Source organism: Dermacentor variabilis, chromosome 3 (assembly GCF_050947875.1).
Source record: "Dermacentor variabilis isolate Ectoservices chromosome 3, ASM5094787v1, whole genome shotgun sequence".
NCBI lineage: Eukaryota > Metazoa > Arthropoda > Arachnida > Ixodida > Ixodidae > Dermacentor > Dermacentor variabilis.
In genome coordinates this window covers 14,127,302-14,148,465 of record NC_134570.1, presented here as the reverse complement: position 1 = coordinate 14,148,465, position 21,164 = coordinate 14,127,302, and positions in this window count along the sequence as shown.

Sequence of the window (21,164 nt, the reverse complement as noted above, 5' to 3'; positions counted from 1 at the left end):
AAGGAGAGGAGGCGCCATGCCAGTAGCGCTGTGCGAGTGGGCGCGTGGGAGAGCGCGGACATGCGCGTGGGGGTGCGCGCACATCGGCGACAAACCTTGCAGCCATGTGGCTGTGATTGCATCCCATGCTCGCGGCCACGGCGGCGTCGGTTCGCAGAACAGTTCAGACAACAGCTATAGAGGCATTCATAGATAGGCTTTCGCCTATCGCAGTTTAGCTCAGCAAAGTACCCATAGATTTTCAATGAAATACAGGGTATTTTCCCCTTGCCTCGCATTTTTGACTCACCTCGAAAGCAAACCGTAAAAATCACAAAAAGACGCGCAAGATTTGGTGAATTACACTTTCTGATACCAAAAATAAAACCTGCCTGAAGCTATATGAATGTGCATATTTTTGGGCAACATACTCTGAAATTGGCCAGATGAGATGGGCAAATGATCTCAGCGCATCAGTTTGCTCAATCATGCAAAACACTTATCCTGTAAACGTGCACGTTTTGCGGCTAACCGAAGACTAACTTTGGGCGAGAAATGAAAGTGCTCAACAGGCACACGCGTTAAGAAGAAGCTTTAGCTCAGGGGCCAACTCTGATTTCTTTATGATCAAATACATGTGAAAAGCAAAGACTGCCTCATTAGACAACCACCTGTACCAATTCGAATGAAGTCGGCTGCGTTTCTGAAAGCTAAATCCTGCTTGTGTTAGAAATCAGAATCTCGATTTAAGGCTTTCTTGTTTTTACGAAATTTGCCCAATATTGTTAAGTTAGCAATTGAAACAGGAAGTTTACAAATGTAAACTTCCTGTTTGAACCAAGAATAGATATTCTATAGTTCTATAAACTGCATCCGGTGAAGTATCTTACATATGTGCTGTGTCACATTTCAGCCTATGTGAGATTATTGCAATGTTAAAGAAGATTTTGCTAAACTCAAAGTAGTGGCATTGTCACAATGCGGTCTGTGCTAGTACGCCGTATAGAAGACGACGACAGATTGGATTCGAGAGCGTGTGCGCGTCTGCCGCTGCGTTTTATAAATACACCAGCGCAGCTCGCACACACCTCTGGTGCGGGTGCGGGACATGCTGGCTACTGCGCGATCTCCACAGCACACGCCACATAGGTTTCGCCACGATGATGACCTCGATGACCGTCGAGGCTACTCCATCCACGAAGGTTCCATCACCGGTGGTTCTGTTGAACCTTCGTGACCCAAGGACCTTTATCGACAGAAATGGCGTCGATGTTGAAGGTTGGCTCGCCTGCTACTATACAGCGTGAGCGAACACAACAGGTGGCATGCCATGCTTATTCTTTCCAACGTAATATTCCACTTCCAAGGCACGGCTCGCGTGTGGTGTGATACGCATAAAGCCGGCTTGACGAGCTGGGAAGCTCGCAAATAAAATCTACGTGGCCTATTTGTAAAACCTGAGCAGGATGTCAGCTCGCATCAAAGAAAGAGCTTGCGACACGGACCCATACCTCCACGATAACATGTGTCATATATCCAGAACGTGCTTTCTTTTCGTAAAAAATGCAAACAAAGACATGTACTACTGTAATAAAGATCATTGCCGATCACGCATTTAATTTAATTTGCTGTTATGTAAGAATTGCACAACGATTGAGTCGGTCCTTTCGGAGTGCCGACGCTTTGAACTAGCCAAAAGCCGACGCATTGATCAACGCATCGATTGCCTAACAAGGACCGCGACAGTCTCATCCAGCGACGATGTTCCGTTGGCTGTCAGATGCACAAAGCATGGCGCAGATAGTCCGCCGTGAGAAGAGGGCTCCAGCCGTTCGTTATTCTCGGCAGCTTGACAACGACCTGACCACAAAATCGCTCATTCAGTCCATCGTCCAACAGGCGAATATGGGCATTCCCCCCTTTGGAAGCGCCAGTTCTGTAATGCCCCAGTCATCCCTTCTAAGGCACCGGGTTGGCTCTCGCCACCTGGTTACCGGAATTTGGCTGAATGGCGAACACCGGGCGACCGACGCGTTCACGTCACGTGCTGTCGCGCCGGCCATATCTCTCGATGCTGCCGCATGCAGCCGCTGGTACTCGTCTCTTGGAACGAACTTTTCTGCTGAGCACAGTTCTGCGTATCAGCGACGAAGCTTTTACGCTCGCCCCAATCCATTCAGTGCTGACCTCGCTGTTCGGACGTATAACTCCAGCCGTTCGCACTTGCCTTAAGCTCGACAATCCTGCTCGCTGCAGCCTCGACGGTCGCACCTCGGGAAAAAGAACAATGCAGATGTGACGCTGCACTGAAGACACAGACCATAAATTGACCCAACAGAATCAATGTTCTCATTGATGGATCACCCGTTATAGCTCTAACAGACACGGGTTCCGCGATGAGCTCCGCCTTCCGCCGTAATCTCAGAAAAGCGCTCACACCTGCCAAAATCACCGGCCGTCCGAGCTACCAACGGCGGCACAACTGCAGTACTCGGTATGTGTACCGCCCGCATTACAGTTTCAGGTCACCCTAGCTCTGGCCTCATCGCCGTAATCGACCACTTCCCTCACGATCTTATTCCCGGAATTAACATTTTAACATTGCATTTAGCTCTTGTTTACTCTTTGTTAGGCGTTCTGCGTCTCGAACTGACCCAAGGTGCTGCTGTCGTTGCCACAGATCTGCCCCGCCTTGGTTGCAGCCAATTAGTTCGCAGGCCCGCATGAAGCTGCAACTTACGTCCTCGAGGTGCCCGCTCTGCTCTTAATGACGGCGACTACGTTGCATATCCGGTTCGCGAGGTTCTTTTGGCTCGCCGCATCACGCTGCCCAACGCCATCAGTACCACACGTGCCTTCCCGTTCTCAACTTTGGGTCACGGGCGCAAGTTCTTCCACTGGATATTTCGCTGGGTATACCCTGTCCTCCTTGCGAGACTGGACTGTCTCCGCGCTAGCCATTGATCCTCAGCTTCACTCCTCAGTTGCAGAATCGTCTTCAACTTCCTTACGTCAAGATCCACTCGTCTATCCAGGCTAAATTTCTATCACTCGAAGTCGCACACCGTGGGACGGCGCTTTTGCGGGCTGGAATTTACGTCACGATGTGGTGTGTGCTGCGACGCCGAAGCGAACACGCAGACAGATTGGATTGGGGGGGCGTGTCTGCGTTACGCTCTCTGCCGGTGTGTTTAGAAATACATCAGTTAAGCTCGCGTACACCGTATTATTTCATGGTGGTCTACAGCATCTTGCCCGCTCGCCTTGAATTACACAGGAAAAAAATTATAGGGTTTTACCTGCCAAAACCACTTTCTGATTATGAGGCACGCTGTAGTAGTCGACTCCGGCAATTTTCACCACCTGGGGTTCTTTAACGTGCACCTAAATCATAGTTGGAGTAGTATGGGAGGGGCCTTTGCCCAGCAGTGGACGTAGCCAGACTTATGACGATGAAATCTAAGTACACGGGTGTTTTCGCATTCCGCCCCCATCGACATGTGGCCGCCGTGGTCGGGATTCAATCCCGCGACATCGTGCTCAGCAGCCCAACACCATAGCCACTGTGCAACCGCGGTGGGTGCAGTACATTGGAGCGTAGTGAGTTACAGGGCTGTGAACGTTTGTGCTGCTTCGTTTTTCTTAATTTGGTAATTTTCAAAATTTTTTGGCTAGATATTGATGGCCCCGAGAAATATCTCTTCCTATACATTTGCATTTTATATCAAATGCAACAAACTTTATCAAATACTCTGCAGTGGATGGTGAGCGAAACGATTTCTACGCTCCTATGTATTGAGACAGGTCTTGTGATAAATCTGATAAAGCTGAAGTGCACGACCTCCGAGTTCGCTACCAGTTCGTTATAAAACAGCTGCCATCGAGCTTCATCAAAAACTGTCGTCATCCCGACCGTATTAGCGCGATACATTTCAGGCTCCCGTGTCGCAGAGAATACCGCGGACGCAGTTTTTGCAAGAAAAGATTTTCGAACCAGCCATACCCAAGTCCTCGATGTGGCGCAAGGAGGATATTGAACTAATTGAATTTCTCAAGCTAAAATAAGTAGAAAAATTTGATATGATATGATAGCGCTGGATTGTAATTTGACTATACGAGAAAACATGTTTCTGTTAGGCTAAAACTCGAAGAAACCCATTTTGCAGCGTTTCACCATTTATAGACCGGCCATGGCGTCCGCCATTTGCGCGCCCCGGCACCCGAAGGTATTGGGGGTCACGGAGCGACGCGCCCGATTCTTTGCAATACATCCAGACGGCACCGCCGCCATCTGCCTAATATCTGTGGACAGGAAGGCGAGAATTTAGGTTTGAAATATAGCGTTGAGAAATCAGGTGCTATGGTATTCGATGAAAACAGTGAACAGACAGTAGCAATAAAGGGCCAGAACATACCTCGGGTAAAGGAATGTAAATACATTGATATAGGGATAAACGAAGGCAATATATATATGGAAACACAAGAAAAAAGAATAACAGTAAAGGGAAAGAGAAATGCGGCCTTAATGAAACACAGAACGCTATTGGGGATACAATAGGTACGAGGTGCTCCGGGGTATGGGGAAAAGTGTAATGGTTCCAGGACTTACATTTGGAAATTCGGTTGTTTGTTTGAAAACAGGCATACAATCAGGACTAGATGAGAACCAAATGTCAGTGGGACGGCTCGCATTGGGCGCTCACGGGAAGACTACAAATGAAGCGGTGAAAGGGTGATATGGGGGCTGGAAAAGCTTTGAAGCGAGGAAAGCTCACAGTAAAATTAAGTATGAAGAACGACTGAGGAATATGGAAGAAAGTAAATTTTCTGAGAGAGTGTTGAGGTATTTTTACAGTAACAACATTGATTCAAACTGGAGGAAAAGAAATAGGAAGCTTACGAGCAAGTATGCGGCTTGTAGGGTGAGCAACACAGCAACAAAGAACGTCAAGCAGCAAGTCACAGAGGCTGAAATAATCTCATGTGTGGCGGCAATGGAAAATAAACCTGCCATGAGTAACTACTTGAGAGGAAAAAAACGAAATCAGGAAAGAAACCATTTATGATAACTTCAAGGGAATTTTCGAAGCGAGATCAGGATGCCTTGGAACATCATCATCATCATCATCATCATCATCATCATCATCATCATCATCATCATCGTCAGCCTGGTTACGTCCACTGCAGGGCAAATGCCTCTCCCATACTTCTCCAACAACCCCGGTCATGTACTGATTGTGACCATGTCGTCCCTGCAAACTTCTTAATCTCATCCGCCCACCTAACTTTCTGCCGCCCCCTGCTACGCTTCCCTTCCCTTGGAATCCACTCCGTAACCCTTAATGATCATCGGTTATCTTCCCTCCGCATTACATGTCCTGCCCATGCCCCCCCCCCCATTTCATTTTCTTTATTTCAACTAAGATGTCATTAACTCGCGTTTGTTCCCTCACCCAATCTGCTCTTTTCTTATCCCTTAACGTTACACCCATCATTATTCTTTCCATAGCTCGTTGCGTCGTCCTCAATTTAAGTAGAACCCTTTTCGTAAGCATCCAGGTTTCTGCCCCGTAGGTGAGTACTGGTAAGATACAGCTATTATAAACTTTTTCTCTTGAGGGATAATGGCAACCTGCTGTTGATGATCTGAGAATACCTGCCAAACGCACCCCAGCCCATTCTTATTCTTCTGATTATTTTAGTCTCATGATTCGGATCCGCGGTCACTACCTGTCCTAAGTAGATCTATTCCCTTACCGCTTCCAGTGCCTCGCTACCCATCGCAAGCTGCTGTTCTTTTCCCGAGACTGTTAAACATTACTTTAGTTTCCTGCAGATTAATTTTTAGACCCACTCTTCTACTTTGCCTCTCCAGGACAGTGAGCATGCATTGCAATTGGTCCCCTGAGTTACTAAGCGAGGCAATATCATCAGCGAATCGCAAGTTACTAAGGTATTCTCCATTAACATTTATCCCCAATTCTTCCCAATCCAGGTCTCTGAATACCTCCTGTAAACACGCTGTGAATATCATTGGAGAAATCGTATCTCCCTGCCTGACGCCTTTCTTTATTGGGCTTTTGTTGCTTTCTTTATGGAGGACTATGGTGGCTGTGGAACCGCTATAGATATCTTTCAGTATTTTCACATACGGCTCGTCTACACCCTGATTCCGTAATTCCTCCATGACTGCTGAGGTTTCGACTGAATCAAACGATTTCTCGTAATCAATGAAAGCTATATATAAGGGTTCGTTATATTCCGCACATTTCTCTATCACCTGATAGTGTGAATATAGTCTATTTTTGAGTAGCCTTTACGGAATCCTGCCTGGTCCTTTGGTTGACAGAAGTCTAAGGTGTTCCTGATTCTGTTTGCGATAACCTTCGTAAATACTTTGTAGGCAACGGACAGTAAGCTGACTGGTCTATAATTCTTCAAGTCTTTGGCGTCCCCTTTCGTATGGATTAGGATTATGTTAGCGTTCTTCCAAGATTCCGGTACGATCGAGGTCATGAGGCATTTCGTATACAGGGTGGTTAGTTTCTCTAGAACGATGTGCCCACCATCCTTCAACAAATCTGCTGTTACCTGATACTCCCCAGCGGCCTTCCCCCTTCGCATAGCTCCCAAGGCTTTCTTTACTTCTTCCAGCGTTACCTGTGGGATTTCGAATTCCTCTATTCTCTCTTCCACTATCGTCGTGGGTGCCACTGGTACTGTATAAATCTCTATAGAACTCCTCAGCCACTTGAACTATCTCATCCATATTAGTAATGATATTGCCAGCTTTGTCTCTTAACGCACACATCTGATTCTTGCTAATTCCTAGTTTCTTCTTTACTGCTTTTAGGCTTCCTCCGTTCCTGAGAGCATGTTCAATTCTATCCATATTATACTTCCTTATGTCAGCTCTCTTACGCTTGTTGATTAACTTCGAAAGTTCCGCCAGTTCTATTCTAGCTGTAGGGTTAGAGGCTTTCATACATTGGCGTTTCTTGATCAGATCTCTCGTCTCCTGCGGTAGCTTACCGGTATCCTGCCTCCCGGAGTTACCACCGACTTCTATTGCACACTCCTTAATGATGCCCACAAGATTGTCGTTCATTGCTTCAACACTAAGGTCCTCTGCCTGAGTTAAAGCCGAATACCTGTTCTGTAGCTTGATCTGGAATTCCTCTATTTTCCCTCTTACCGCTAACTCATTGATCGGCTTCTTATGTACCAGTTTCTTCCGTTCCTTCCTCAGGTCTAGGCTAATTCGAGTTCTTACCATCCTATGGTCACTGCAGCGTACCTTGCTGAGCACGTCCACATCTTGTATGATGCCAGGGTTAGCGCAGAGTATAACGTCTATTTCATTTCTAGTCTCGCCATTCGGGCTCCTCCACGTCCACTTTCGGCTATCCCGCTTGCGGAAGAAGGTATTCATTATACGCATGTTATTCTGTTCTGAAAACTCTACTAATAACTCTCCCCTGCTATTCCGAGAGCCTATGCCATATTCCCCCACTGACTTGTCTCCAGCCTGCTTCTTGCCTACCCTTGCATTGAAGACACCCATCAGTATAGTGTATTTTGTTTTGACTTTACCCATCGCCGATTCCACGTCTTCATAGAAGCTTTCGACTTCATGGTCATCATGACTGGATGTTGAAGCGTAGACCTGTAGGACCTTCAATTTGTAGTTCTTATTAAGTTTTACAACAAGACCTGCCACCCTTTCGTTAATGCTATAGAATTCCTGTATGTTACCAGCTATATTCTTATTAACCAGGAATCCGACTCCTAGTTCTCGTCTCTCCGCTAAGCCCCGGCAGCACAGGACGTGCCCGCGTTTTAGCACTGTATAGGCTTCTTTTGGCCTCCTAACTTCACCGAGCCCTATTATATGCCATTTACTGCCCTTTAATTCCTCCAATAGCACTGTTAGACTCGCCTCACTAGATAACGTTCTAGCGTTAAACGTTGCCAGGTTCATATTCCAATGGCGGCCTGTCCGGAGCCTCCTATATGAACACAACCTCCTATATGAACGCGTTAGAACACGCAATTATAAAGCGAGATATAAGAAGGAAGAAGAAGCATGTGCTTGCTGTGGTAAAGCTAGGGAAATGATGGAGCAGGTTTTATTAGAATGTCTACGCAGCGGTCGATTTAGGCACCACTGGCCTCCTTGAAGCGCTTGGGTTTAGCGAGGGCAGGGGGAAAGGAAACATGTCCGCAATAGAGATTAGTAAGAGGGGATTGGAAGATTGGTAGAAGAAAAGTAGGGAAACGACAAAGAACGGAGGCCTACAAAAACAAAGTTCACAATAGAGGTTCAGAAACGTTTGTTATGGGAATTCATCGTGATGGTTTCTTTTCTTTTCTTTTTTTCCTTTTTTAACATAGGTAGGACATTAGAAAATAAAACAACAAGAGCTTGGTGGCGCAACCCACCGCCCTGTTCCAACGGGGACGCTCACAACATCCGTGCCCACCCATTGCGGGCAACGCAAGAGGCCGCGTTTCTACCAGAATGCTCGCCTTCGTGCATAGTGTTCGCGGCCAGCGTTTCCGGGTAAACATTATGGTTACATACGCTCCAGTTGTCGGGAAGCGTGAGAAGCAGTCAGGGATTTTTAAATGCTATCGCGTTCCACTCTTGAAGGCGGAGCTTAGGCGTTCTCGAATTTTTTTTTATGAAGTCCAGTAAATGCCACTGTTCACATGGAGACCAGGAAGAAGCTGTCCACATTTCAGAAGCAATGCTCACTTGTTCCTTAATCCAGGGAGAATTAAGCAGGAGTGGAAAACGAGAAAGGCCGAGCCAACCGCATCATCCTGGACGAAAATCACAAACACAAAAACTAGAGGGGGTGGAATATCATTTTTTTTTCGAATACGAGTAGAATACGAAAAGTAAATGGGGAATATCGAATCGAATATCAAACAGCCGAACGAAAAAAACATAAATTTGCAGCAGAAATATTTGTTTCGGTATAGTTAGGCGCCAGGCCTGTGCTGACCAAGTCCAGGTATTGGGGACATTGACTAGTGTGGCGAAGACGATGCGGTCGGCGTTACTCTATGGGAAGCATCTTTTAAAAATTGATGGCTGAGCAACGCCTCATTTCCCGTGATTTGCACTTAAGGCACTTAGTCGCGACAACGGATTCACGCTATATGTCGAGTGTAGCTTAATTACACTTTCTGGCATTTTTATCGTGGGGCACTTTTGTGGGCTCGCTTAAAATGCATGGGGTGATTTTTAAAATGCCAATTGCTGCACAGCGAAAACGCATCCGCTATTTGCGCTCTAGTGACAGACACTGTACGTCTCTCTCTATATGCAGGTCCAGTTTGGTTTTATTCCGCTTGCGGGAATTTTTTCCTGGGGCACTTTTGCTTGGGGACTCTGCGGCGAAGCGGCTCTACAGGGGCAAAATATTTGTCCATCATTGAATTAATTGGAAAGGGCTCGTCGAACATGTTAAAAATGGACTCGAATATGCAGCTGTGATGTATATTCGCGTCCTGACGTATAAGAAAAGATGATGCTGTCAGATTCTGCAAGAGTGACATCCAAGTATTAAACGCAGCTGCGCGCGCCAGTTTTTCTCAAGTTTCGGCTCATGGTAATATGTCTTATTTGGTATTTAGAAAAATGAGATATTTGGTATTTGGAAAGATTTACTATTATAAACATTTTTGACACAGACGCACATCACCAAATACAGCTCTTTTTAGTCGTGTTTACTTGATAGCTCAGTGTCGACAATGTCAAACTGAATGTTATCAGTGTAGAAAAAATTCGAAGAGAAATCCCATGATCTGTAGAATGTGTGACAGAACGGAATAAAGAGGATCAGAGACTCGCTGTGTTACAGCGAAAATAATCAGCCTCGTCTCGTTTAATAAAGGATGCCGTTTTAGTTTTGAACAGTTGGGAAGTATAACTAAACTCATGCGTGCCTCTTCAGTGTATGCAAATGTCTCACGTTAAACCCGAAGATTAGGTGCGGAAGATTTGAGAGAATGAAGCCACAATGTGAACTACACGGGGTAAATTGTGATATGGCCATCTGTGAGCCACACCAATTGCTTACCTGCAGGTAAGCAATTTGGTAAGCTTACCACACTTCTCGGATCCCCGCCTAGTCTGGAATATTTCCCCTCGCAAGGTGACTGTTGAAATGTCCTCGTACCGCAACAAAACACTCGTGAGAGAATCGGTCGGACGCGTCTAACATGATTACGGGCACTTAAATGCTGTCGCACCAAAACGCCTGAAAATACTAAGAAAATATGCAATGAGTTTGTTTCCTCACAAACTAAGTCACATTGTGGGGAAACAAGCTTCGAGTTTATGGCAGCGTCGGTCTTTGTCCACAACGTTTTATTATTGTGATAGCTGCAGGCGCATTTCCGCCGACGTCATCGGCGTCGTCTACTCGTCACCGTGATTTTTCTTGTGAAGTATCTAAGTGCGATAACATTGCGGCCGGGTGCCGTATGCTGCCGGTGCGAGTGAAAACGCGCGATGTTGAGCCGATGGCTCAATCTCGGGAGTTATGAAAAATCGAGCACTACAACGCCGCAAGCAAGCATGTTTCGGCGTGTATTCTGTGCGCTGCACCGACTCATAGCCGCGGTGCACGTGAAGTGACGTTTAACATCGAATCGCCATTCTCGCGCTGCACTAAATGTTTCAGAAAGAAATTAAACATTCCCCGTGAACATCACCGCGAATTATCGCCAATCAAAGCAAACAGCACAGAAAGCTTCGCTTACATTGATTCCCACATTGAGTCGGATCCACATAATTTTATTGCGATAGCAATTGTACGCAGACTCCAGGCGCAATTCCGCCATCGTCGTCGACTTGACGTTCCGTATAAAGTGCGATAACATCGTGGCTGCGCGCCGTGTGTTGTCGCTATAGCGCAAAACTATTCCAATATCCTCTCGTTAAATTTATGTGACCGCCAACGCAAGCATCGGGTGGTGACTCGCAGCGTGGTTTGAGGAGGCGAACGAAATGCCCTCCTCTTTTATAGGAGGTCACTTTTGTTTGCTTTCAAAGCAAATAGCATTACCTTACTTGGCGTGTATTTGTTATCTGATTGGCTGACCAAAAGGCAAGGCGCACGCACAAGTGGAGGCGGTAAGGCGGCGCGGGCTAGCGCAGTGCATATAGGTAGGAAGGAAGGAAATCAACTTTATTCGAGGTCCTGCAGGCCACGAGAGTTGTGGGCTCTCATGGAGTGGGTGTCTCCCACGACGGAACCGGGGGACTGATTTTCCTGGCGGCGTCGTGGACCTGCTGGACGGCCCAGAGTTGGGGAGCGAGTTCTTCGCTCCGGATTGCTTCTTCAAACTTGCACTTGTCCTGTTCGTAGTTTGTGAGCTTGCGAGCACGGTAACCTGACCAAGAGTGTGGTGGTGCTGGCGTCGGCGATTGGCCTGCTTCTTCCTCCTGAGCTTTCGGCGTCTGGTAGAAAATCGCGGCAGCGTGTAACGGAAAGGTAACACTGCAGCTTAAAAGAATCCTCAGTGAAGAGTGATGTCGTTAACGTGCCAAAAGGGCTCGATAACGATACACGGCCACGCGAAAAGGCTTATTACAGGCAAATAAATCTATTTTCCCCGGCAGCTCCAACTATCCAGTGCCAGAGCGATCGGCAAACATCCATCTTCTTGTGGTTTCGGAATGGGACAGTCTCCGGCTATTACGAAAAAAATTCAGTTTTGATCGGCATATTAATGCATCTTTAATACATACACGCCGCTTTGACGTGGTGAGTTTTCGCGTTTTCGGGACGTCAGGTGACAGGCAGGCGAAGTGGGCGCAGCCCGAAACCTACTGACGAATTGCGAAGGGCTGATGGTAAAAAGGTGTAGAATCGGAAAATGCTACTTTGCTGTTGCTTGGTCACAATATATATAATTAGTATGCACGCGCCATATCTGACGAGTAGCTTTCGCGGTTTTCTTTACGTTGCGTGACAGACAAGTGAAGTTGGGCAATCGCGGAGGACTGCTTGCAGAAACAGAGCAGAAACGGTTTGGAATAGCTTTACCTTAAGAGGAAGCTTTAGCTCGAGTGCTCCTATCTAAATACATGTAAAAGGAGAATTCGTTTTTCTCAGCAACCACTGCACCAAATTTGACTAGGTTTGTTGCACTTAAAAGACAAACCTAAAATCTAGTGACTGTTGGTTTCGAATTTTTGAGTTAGGTCGTCAATTTTTTATTAAAAATTGGCAAAAATCGAACATTTTCAAAAAACGAAACTATCAAATTTACCACTAAAACCACTAACCGCTCAACCACTAAAAATGATAATACAATTCTGTGACTTGTATCTAATAGTACATCTAAAGCGGACAAAATTGATATGTTACACATGAATATAAAAAAATTAATCATAGGAAAATACAACTTTTGCAAAACTGTTGTAACCAACGTAACAAATTCACGTAAGATGTAAAATGACATATTGAATTTGTCCCCTTTGAAAGATCTAATAGATGCCGTTTACAGAACCGCGATATCAGTTCTTGATGCACAGCTATGAATTTGTAAACTTCGTGCTTCTATTTTTTTCAAGCGGTCAAATATTTGAAAATCGTTTTAAGAAAATTCAAGCCCTAAATCAAAATTCGGCTTCCAACAGTCACTAGAATTTAACTTTCTCTTTCAAATGCAACAAATTTCATCAAAATCGGTACAGGGGTTATCTCATAAAAACGTTTTTGCGTTTTACATGTATTTGAATAGGCCGCGTCGGAGTTGGGCCCGAGCTAAAGCTTCCTCTTAAATCATCCCTGGTGTCTACGTGTGCGATGTGTTCGCGCCTCTTAGTTCGCATTGAATCTAGAAGCAGCGCGAAGGACAATTCGGTCGCTGCTGCTGCTGTCGCTCTCGCTCACGCCAGCGTTTTGACAACAAGTGTCCGCGCTCATCGAGTGAGATGTGTTCGTGTGTGATTGTGCGCTCGTGACAATGCGCTGGTTAATTTAGTTAGTAAGCGAATGTTTACAGCAGTTTATGCAGCTGATAAAATGACCACCCTTACTTTGCACAGATGTCAAAAAATTTGCTGTCGCAATCAGTGATTCGCCTGTCAGACAAAGCTGTGACATTATTATTATTATTATTATTATTATTATTATTATTATTATTATTATTATTATTATTATTATTATTATTATTATTATTATTATTGTTGTTGTTGTTGTTGTTGTTGTTGTTGTTGTTGTTGTTGTTGTTGTTGTTGTTGTTGTTGTTGTTGTTGTTGTTGTTGTTGTTGTTGTTGTTGTTGTTGTTGTTGTTGTTGTTGTTGTTGTTGTTGTTGCGTGGGTATGTGCTTGTGGAACATAACTACCCGTGGGGTCGATTTGCTGTGCGAAATCCGTTCCATGACCTGGCCCGGGCACTAGGCGAGCGATGTCGGACGGAGGTTGGCAATTTCATGTGGCGACTTGCTAGGTTGATGGAAAGGCAACACGGTAGAGTTCTTTCAAGTAGGAAATAAGCCATTTTTCCAGGCTTCGTTGATGGCGTCGAGCAGGAAACGTAGCTGCGTGTCGGATACTTTTCTGAGCATCTATAGTTCGTGATTCTGTCGGGATCCCGGGGCCGTATATAACTTGCAAATGGCGACTGCTGCTCATATTTCTTCGAGAGTGTAAGTGCAATCGAGGAGAGATGGGCAGGAATAATTGAATGATTGTGGAGATACTGAGGAGATGTTTGGCTGAATGGTGGCTGTGGAGAAGAAATTATGGGCGATCCCCTCAGTCAGCTGGTCAGGACCGATGCCTTGTCGAATTGGTGCAAGCGCACGGAAAACAGGGACAAAAAGTGCCCTCATACATGCACACAGACGCAACTTCCAACGATTTATTTTTGATCCTGATGCTGCAATTTATATCACAGCAATTTGAGCACCACAGTGCGCAGAACTCCAAGGGACCACGAGTGAACACATGAACTAGGATGGCGCACCCAGAAAATCAAATTCCTTCCTTGTCAGCGTGATAGACGGAATGCGGGCGCGCAGTTTACCCGTCTTTTCTATTTCGTCTGCTTATCTCTCTTGTAAGCTGATTCCTGTTTAGGCCAACAATTCCTCACTTGTGAAACAAGGGAACGCTACTGCAACTCTTACATTGCACTGACAGAAAGCCACCGGCCACGCTCTTGACATTTTAACTATGCTCGCGCAACTGATCGTTGAAGCAGAGGCCGGTTTGCCCAACCTAGCTGCGACTATGTTCTACGACTTGATGTTCTACCACTTTGTGACCCATTTCTTGTTAAAAAATCGGAGGAAGTTGTTAATTTTATTAAACCTAAGCATTGCAAAGGCTTCCAGTCCTTTTCTTCTGTTGACGTTGAAGATTTGTTTTATTCCTCCTCTCACGACGAATTGTTACTATGTAATGAAAAACCAATTGATGAGTATGGTGTCATTGGCTTTTAAAGTGAGACTAGTGTTTCGTGTGGGCATCTCTTGGAACTACTGAAGTGCTACCTAACTTCAACATATTTTGTGAGCAGCAACACCCCTGTTAGAGAAAAGGTGTATTTGAATATGTTCATGTGTTACTCCCCGACTTAGTGACCTGTCTTTAGGTCACCTTGGTGTGAAGCTGTCCAATAGAATACCAGGTATAAGGGTAGAAAAAGCTTTAAGATTTCTAGATTATTTCTCGTTTTTGTTAATTGCCCTTCAGATCAATTAGAGCCGCAGGTTTAAGCCGTCCTGCCAATTGTTCGTGATTGTCTCAATCCTCTGGACGTGTCTTATGAGTTACCACAGAACGGAACCAACCGGTTTCTGGATCTTCACCTGTCGCTTTGTAATGATCAGTCCTATTGGCATAATGGGCCACGCGCATATAAACCCCTACTCCATTAGCACTCAGCACACTCTAAATTAGTTAGAATGGCAATTGCTAGCCTGTGCTTCAAGAATGCCCTAAAGAAGTCGTACAACCATTTAGGTGCCTTGGGCTTTGACCAACAAAGATTTAGGCTGATTGATGCTGGCTACCCTAAGCCAGTGCGTTTCTGTGAGTGAGCGTATACTGAGGGACAGCAAAAATGTTGGTCAAACCGTGGTCAATCCGTTTGAGCGTAGAAGTCGCATAAGTGTGTTGCCGTACATACATACTGCCTCCTGTAATGTGAAAAGAAAGGAAATAGCTCAACGAACTAACGTGCGTGTGGTATTTTCAGCACCAGAAAAGCTGGGAATGCTGACCACGACTCCAAAAGAACAAAAAGCAGCGGTGGCGAAAAGAACCGCAAAAACAAATTTGTAGATTGTGCGTAATTTGTTGCTTACCATCGTTGCTCAACGATCGGTTGCGTGAGCATAGCTAGAATGTCAAAAACGTGGCCAGTGGCATTTCTGGCGGTGCACTGTAAGAGTCGCGTTCCCTTGTTTTATAAGTTTAGCATTGTTGGCCGATACAGGAATCAGCTTACAAGAGCGATTGTAGAAGCAGACGAAATAGAAAAGATGGGTGACAAGAAAATAATTTGTCTTTCTGGGTGTGCCATCCTCGCTCATGTAGAACTATGGACTCACGGTGCCTTGGTGTTCTGCGCACTGATGTGCTCAGATTACTATGATGCATAAATTATAGCGTCGGGATCAAAAATAAATCGTTGGGAGTTGCGCCTATGTGTGTGTGCATGTGTGCATTTTTTCGTCCGTGTTTTCCGTGCGCTTGATGCAGTTATTAAAAATGGAGCAGACCCAGACTCAAAAAGGCCCAGACTGTCACATTGCCTTGTCGAAGTAGGATTGCTTCAAGGTTGCCTGCACGCTTAGGTTGGCCGAGCAAAGATCGGAACAGGGCCATGCTCGGCTTGTGTGTAAATTGTTGCCCGCAGACTCACAAAGGTCAAGCCAGTTTTCTGTGGCCAGCTTGCACGCATGTTCTCGTGCTTCTGTGGTGATTTCATCTGTATAGCGGCGAAGTTGTTTGTCGAGCTCGTTTTCGGTCCAATTTCTTCTCTAAATTATGCTGAGCGTCGCAGAGTGAGATGAGAGGCCGATCAGTTTGGGCTTGCTCGATAGTGCGCTGGACTGTCTTAGTTGTCTGACAGAGGACACATTTTAAATGTCTAGTCCAATTTTCCAAAGAAGCATCAGAAGTGTCCAATAGGCTAGCCCTAAATGCATCCGTCATGTGGGCCGGTATAGCACACTGGTCGGAGGCCGGATCCCGTGGCTCTGTGTGGTAAGAGCGGATAAAGAAGGGAGGCAAAGAACGGGAGGTTAGCCACTGTATCTGTGTGTTAGGGGTACGGTAATCTCTACGACACTGTGGTCGCTACCCAGATTTTCACCCCTGTTGTGCCAATTGGGAGAGCGTTGGGCGCGGGCCCCAGGCGATTTCAGGGTCGGTATCCTCGTGAGCAAGACTGCCGGTGCGATTGGATTGGATGACGTCGTTAAAGGGACGCTAAAACAAAAACAATAAATCAATTTATGCTGATGAAATATTCTATAAAAACTGTTGTCATATTTTCGACGATGATATTTTTATCAGTAGTAGAGAAATTGGAGTTCCTAGTTTCATTTTTGGAACTTCACGCCAAAATACCAGAGCCGGGACGTCAATGTGATGTGATTAATTTCGAGGTATTTGTTCATGTTTGGGCCGTGTTGGCGGAGTAAAAGTTCGCGAAACTTGCCTTATTCAATCTCTGGCTGCTTTAGAACACACTGCAGTCTGTAGTTCACCTCCGAAGAACTAAGTCGGGCCGCAGCAGAAGTTGTCAGAATCTATGACGTCACGGTGAGCCGTCGCCGCCCGTTTTTTGTGTTTTTCATTTTTTTTCTGGCTTACCTCGCTTCTTCTCCTGGTAAGAGTGGTGCTTTCGGTATTGCGGAAGGGTAATTTATTGATAAAGAAGAAATTATTTTTCTCTTCAGTTTCTCTTTAAAAAGCGTTAAATCATGCTTGTCGGCAAGTTCGAAGAGGCGTGAGCCGGCGTGTGCATACTGGGTAACCGCGGTAAGCGTGATATGAATTAAAGTCGCCCAGACAGAAAAAGTCGGTCTTGCGAAGATTTGTGAGAGCTTTGTGCCAGGCGGCGCGTTGAATGGCCGTGCGAGGGAGCTGGTGAGCGTTTAATATGTTTAGATCGTTCGTGTTGTAATGTATGGATGGATGGATGGATACAACTCTATTGAACGTCCGGAAACGTTTAACGCGACGCTGGCTTAAGTCTCCCACGGGGGAACGTCAAGGCCCTGCCTCAGCGCCGCCTCATGGGCTTGCTGGACTGCCCACATCTGGATGTCGAGGTCTGCGCTGCGCAGAGCGGCAGCCCACCTTGATTATAGGGTCTCCGGAGCAACTGCATGCCATCCTTCCTATAACTACATTGCACTCCCACGGCATGTGTTTGAATGTTGCTGGTCCTTCCTGGCACTATTTGCACGTGTCTTCCTGATGCTTATCTGGGAAGATACGTTTCAGATGGAATGGGTTAGGGAAGGTGTTCGTCTGGAGCAGTCTCCAGGTGACAGCCTGCCTCCTGTTCAGTTTGAGACTCGGCGGTGGGTATATCCTTCTGGCGTTAAGATGTGCACTGGTTATGCGATTCGTGTTGTAAAAGCGACAATTTAGGCGAACTTGACTTTTCCTGGAGTTATTGAGATAGTCCACGCTTTCCTGCAAGCCCGTATGCGTGTCCGCGACCAGGATAACTGCTATAGAGGGATAACTGACCTGGTTGGTACCTCGTCGGCGCTTTCCAAGGATGTTCGAAGCGGGAAACGTGGTGTAACCGAGTAGCGATACAGCAGCAATGGATTCCTGCAGAACAATTACATCGGGTTCACGCGAGGAGTGTTTAGTACAATGGAGGATATTATTCCTTTTTCGCTGTATGTCGCGGCAGTTCCATTGCCGTGTTACAACTGACGTGGCGCATACAGGCATGAATTTGACGGTAATGTGACGGTACGCTGCCATGACCGCGTGCTTTTAAGGGCCAATCTCTTCCAGAGTGGTAGTGCGGCGACGTATGGTTAAGGGGCTGACACTGTTTGACTGATCGTCTGAAGCTGCTGTAAGATATTTTATACGGCACAGCTGTTCCTAGTTTCGAATTTTGTCAGCCGTTGTTATATTAATGCAAGCTGTTTGCATATGATAACCAGGCGTGAGTCGGTGGCATCTAAGTGCGTGCTAATTTGTGAGGTGTGTGCAGAAAGTTCCGCACGCGTTGCGTCTATGGAGTACGGTGCTGTGTTTGCGCTATTGATGTTATAATTAGGGGTGCGACCCAGAGCAGTGAGTGACGAACTTACCACCTCAGGTGGGGAGGTCCTGGCTTGCTTCTCTGGGAGAACCTCGCTTGATTGAGGGACGACTTTTGCGATATCATGGCCTTGAGGTAGATTGGTCTCTTGAGTGTCTTGCCAGGTTATGAAACAGGTGCTGGGTGCCTGAACGTATATGTGCCCGGAAGCCTACCTGGACTAGGGCCGTGAAGTAGCAGGTTCTGAACTTGTCGGCGTTGTGTCTTACAATAGACTCAATCGGTTGGTTCGTGTCAGGGCCGGATAGTTTTGAACAGCCTTGACGGTTGGTCGGCCGACTCAATTTCTTGGTCATTTTTTTTCGGTGCCTTCGTTTTGGCTTGGTCTGTGTCTGAATTATTGGCAGCCTATTGGGAAGCCAGATCAGCTTCCTGTGGGCGTGGGCATGTCGGATTTCTTTCTTTGTGCGGCCATTGCAGTTAAAGAACCGAGGTTCGCATTCGTGTTGGGTACGGTCGGGTGTTTTGTCTGGCGGAAAATGCTGACCACAAATGTCCTCGCGCCGAACCGGTCGATGCACTGTAGGGAACGCATCTGCGCAGTGACCTATCACAAGGCGCTTGGCACGCTGGGCTGCCCATGGTTTGAAGGGGTACGTCTGGGTCAGCCTCATTCCGATTTGAACTAGTACCAGGTGTGGTGGTATATTGTCCGAAGCGGCGAGCCTCCAGCAACTCAGTGCCATTAAGAAATTCTATACTGCTCAAGACCTAATCTTCGGGGATAGTTAGGTTAGGTCGCGGACGACGCATCTGGAAATGGCTGAGGCATCATGCGCTGCGTGTGCTGTTGCAATGTACACGATCTCATCGAGCTGCACGGTGCGGATGTCGGCCAGTTTCTGAAATACCGACTCTCGGCAGCTGGACGCCACGACAAGGTTTTGCTTCGTTCGCACCTGCATGGAGATGTCTCTCCGCTCTGACGCTGCGAGCAACGCGGAAGCGCTAATGGCGTTGAATATGTCGTTTGGTGTTAGGGTCGAGAAGTCATGGCGCGCGCCGAGACGAAGAATGACCGTCCTTTTTCGTCGCGTGGCGTTTTATCAGGGAGACGGGGGCGAAATCTCCTGCGTCAGCAATGTTAGTGATGTCGGTGGTGTTTTCGCGTTCTGTAGAGGTCGAGCGCACGCCAACTGCGACCGATGAAATTCCTCCGAGAAGGCGCCGAGCGGCCCGAGGCGCGAGGCTCGCCGTGGTGACACGGGCGACGAGGGCTGCAGGCGCCGTTCGCGGGCCCTTGGAGCAGGGCGGTTGTCGGCCACATATCTAGTGTGGGTGGTGTTCCCGTGCGCTGGCGCTGCAACGAGGACGTGGCGGGGGATGCACGCTGTCTCGGTTCTATCCCCAAGTTTTGTTACATCCCCTACGTATGCCGTGCGAATGCTTACTTCTGAATGCAGCAACTTTTACAGTGAATAACTTTGTTGACCTCTTATCATTGGAAATGATGACGCAGATAAGACGTATCGGACGTCAAATAAAGAAGACCGCTGCGGCCCCATTCCTCTCTCAAGCACCGACGCTGTGAGACAACTTCGCATTCCAGTACACACGCTCTCCTTGGCGGAATGGAATACCGCACATACAAGGCGCACCAGACTGCTCAGACTAAGCCCTTCTATGCAACTCAGACCTCCGGCCGGACTGCACCGACGCGAAGCGTCTTTTCTGTGTCGGTTGTGGCTTTCACGAAAGGTTTCTCAGCACTAACCGCAATGGCTGGTAGTCTTGCATGTGATGTTTGCGTATGCGAGGAGAACATTAACCACTTATTGTGCCACTGCCCTCAATTTCAGGCACAAAGATAATCTTTGTCTTGTCCAACACATTCAGGAAACTAGATTATCGTCCTCTGAATGAGCAGGCAGTACTAGAGCACCGTGCCCACCGATCATCGGCTCAGAAGGCAATGAAGGCACTTTCGTGCTTTCTGAGACCGTCTGGTTTGCACGAGCGGCGTCGGCTCGACGACTGCCTGAGCACGTCTCCGTGCTCGCCCTCATTCCTTCTCCCCTTCCCCCAGCGTAAGGTAGCCGACCGGACTCTTGACTGGTTAACATCCCTACCTTCCTTATATCCCCCCCTCTCTCTCTCCAGCCGCGATTTCGGGGTGGTTCGTGGGTTACCGCACGTTTATAGCCTTATGACCAAACAAGAACAAGGTAAAAGCGGGAGCCAACGTTTCGACAAGTCGCTTGTCGAAACGTCGGCTCCCGCTTTTACCTTGTTCTCGTTTTCCTCGCCGTCTTGAATTTCAATCTCCCGGAGCATGTGCTGGTGGGCTAGTTGGTTAAGCATGATTACAAAGACGGCGCCGAATAAAACAACACACCAGGAAGGGAGAAGGGACGTGCTTCTCTCGTGTCTCCCTTCTTCGTGTGTTGTTTTATTCGGCGCCGTCTTTGTAATCGATATCCCGCCTTCCCCGTGTTTATAGCTTCACGTGATTGGAGAAAAGACTCGGTGCAAGTTAACGAGCCGACGGGATACGGCATGAGTTGCGATTATGTTTGCGCTAAAAAATTTTATTTATGTACATGTATGCCGAAAATGTATTAAACTGCGAACCGATAGTGCCCGCCTTGTGTATACTATGAGTATATGACTCTGCTGTTACTTCTGTGAAAGCTAGCAAAATTCAACGAGGGTTGCCGTTGTATTGGGAGGGTTATTGGGTATGTCGAAGGTTTGCGCTGTAGACTTATAGGACGGTTGATCTTAAAGCAACAGCTGTGCACTATGGCGTAGCCAAACTAGGTGGGGGTTAACGTTGAGCTGCGAACGCTATTTGTTATAGCGAGGGCTTATTCCAAATAAAGATATAGTGGTTAGGAGGCGTGGTG